Source organism: Galeopterus variegatus, unplaced genomic scaffold (genome assembly GCF_000696425.1).
Source record: "Galeopterus variegatus unplaced genomic scaffold, G_variegatus-3.0.2 Scaffold10294, whole genome shotgun sequence".
NCBI classification, from domain to species: Eukaryota; Metazoa; Chordata; class Mammalia; order Dermoptera; family Cynocephalidae; genus Galeopterus; species Galeopterus variegatus.
In genome coordinates, this window is record NW_007736405.1 from 31,494 (window position 1) to 34,298 (window position 2,805).

Consider the following 2,805-nt stretch of genomic DNA (forward strand, 5'->3'; position numbering starts at 1 on the left):
GTAGGTGGAAGCCTCCTCGCTGTGTCTTCCCATGGGCAGTGTGTGCTGGTGTCTCGTTCTCTTCTTAAAAGGACAACAGCCCCATTGAATAGGGCCACACCCCTTTGACCTCACTTCACCTTCACAGCCTCCTAAGGGTCTTATCTCCAAATGCAGTCACATCGCAGGTTAGGGCTTCAACATGTGAATTTTGGGAGGACACAGTTCAGTCCATAACAAAAGTCGGCACCATTCAAGGGTGACAACAGGCTCTTAAAAGGACAACAGCCCCATTGAATAGGGCCACACCCCTTTGACCTCACTTCACCTTCATAGCCTCCTAAGGGTCCTATCTCCAAATGCAGTCACATCGCAGGTTAGGGCTTCAACATGTGCATTTTGGGAGGACACAGTTCAGTCCATAACAAAAGTCGGCACCATTCAAGGGTGACAACAGGATGCAGATGCTCAACAATGTATCATCGGCAACGTCCCACACAAGTCATTAGATGTGCAAAGAAACAGAAAAATATGACCTATGGGGAAAAAAAGGCATTAATAAAAACTGATTCCGAGGAGACCCACAGTTGGCTGTAGAAGAGAAGGGTCTGAAGCAGCCATTATAAGTATGCTAAAGTCAGTCTAAGAATTGATTAACGACACGATGGGATTAAAGGGTTGGTTGATGGATGAATGGAGAAATCAGACAGGGAAACTCATCTGAGAAATGGAAACTGTAGAAAAGTACGAAATGGAGCTTCGCCCCCCGGGCCCTGAAGACGACATCCTTACACAGAGAGGATATTTCTGCTGTCACCGGAACCTGGGAATGAATAGGCAGAAACAGCATCGAGTGTTCACGTCGTGCGACGGCACAGGGGGCCCCTGAAACCTCTCGGCTGGAGCTCACTGTCAGGACAGTCTCAAGGGGTCATTCATTTTGGGGACTGTCTTTGTCAGGTGCATACGTCAGTGTCACGCTTGTGCCTCACACGGGTCATCCAGATACGGTTCTTCATTTTCTATGTTCTTAATAATTTTTGTAGCAGTGAAATTATCTGGCCTACAAAATTTGGCAGAACTGCTCAATAAAACTATCCTTATGGGGTAGTTCCTGGCCAGCTTTATTTGTCCTATATGGAAATTGGTCTGTTTAAGCTTTTTTTCTCTAAGAGAGTCCACCTTTGTAAATTGAATTTTCCTGTAAATGTATCCATTTCATTTGGGGCTTCAGAATTATTTGCATAGAGGTCAGCAAAGTACTTTCTATTAGTTATTTTTTCCCTCTGCCCCCAAAGTTATTTTCCTTCCTCTTGTCATTTCTTACTCTGTGTGTTTACGGTCCCCCCTTGTTTCTTATTCAAGCTGGCAACCGCTTCGTCTTCTCTATTAATATTTCAGAGAGTCAGGCTTTGATTCGTCAGCTGCATCTGCCGTTTTCTGTCCTGTCGTTTCTGCTTTGGTCACTGCTACCTTCTCACTCATCCCCTTCGTTACTTAATTGCTCCTTTTTTAGCCTTTTGAGTTGGGAATCTAACGCGTTTATTTTTATTCTTTCGTTTTTTTTGTTTTTTGTTTTCCTTTTTGTCTTTTTTTTACTGACTGGTAACGGGATCGCAACCCTCGGTGCTGCGCCCACACCGCGCTCAGCCAGTGAGCGGGAACCGGTCTCCACATGGGATCCGAACCCTCGGCGGGAGCACCACCGTGCTTCCAAGCGGCGCACTCTCCAGGGGCCACCGGGCCGGCCCTATTCTTTTGTTTTTAATGGTACAAATGTTTAAGGTATGACTTTTCCTCTGGTCACTGTTCTACATAGTGTTTTTATTATATTTATTTTAACGACATTCTATAATTTAAGTCTGTATTTTTCTTTTCATCCAAGGGCATTTTTAAAATAGCAAGCTTAAACGTATTCCATTTTTATTGGCTTGTGATCAGAGAAGGTTGTTGGTAACAATTCTATGTTAAGATGCTTCCTGATGCTTTCTTTGTGGCCTAATAAATGATTGATTTTGTGCATGTTTTGCTCTGTATTAGTGAGATGTTAAATTACATGTCACTTTACGAGACCTATGCCCTGTGTTTTCTAGGGCTGCTGTGTCCGTGTGTCTGACGGTGTGTGCAGGTCTCCCGCTGTTGCTGTGTCTCTCTCCTTGACTTGCTCTGTGTTTCGCTCTCGGGAAGTCTGATGCCAGCCTGTGTTCGTCACCCTGAAATTAATTGGATCATTTTGCCTGGAGACCCTGAGGAGTTTGTCTTTATCCTTAAAGTCCAATAGTTTGTTTCTTTCCTGACACAATCCACTCATCTAATTTTTTTCTACTTTTGTTCATTTCTTCTCAGTTTCTTTATTTCTCTTTCAGATTTTCTTCTAATACCCGCGAACACTTGTCTTCCTATATTTAATTCAGTTTAGAGTGTCATTACAATTTTCTTCTGTTTTGTTTTTTGTTGGGACATTTTCATCAGCCAAAATGTTTTTTTTTTCCTTTTTGTCTTTTTTCGTGACTGGTAACGGGATCGCAACCCTCAGTGTTGCGCCCGTACCGCGACCGGCAATGGGATCGCAACCCTCGGTGTCGCACCCGCACCGCGCTCAACCAGTGAGCGGACCGGTCTCCATATTGGATCCGAACCCTCGGCGGGAGCACCACCGCACTCCCAAGTGCCGCACTCTACTGAGTGCGCCACCGGGCCAGCCCAGCCAAAATGTTTTAAACTCTAATTTTGTTTCTTAGTAGCTAAGGATAGGTAAAGACTATGTTGGCCTATTCATTTCAGGAACGGGATTGGCAGTTTGGGTGGTTTATAAGATTCCTAATT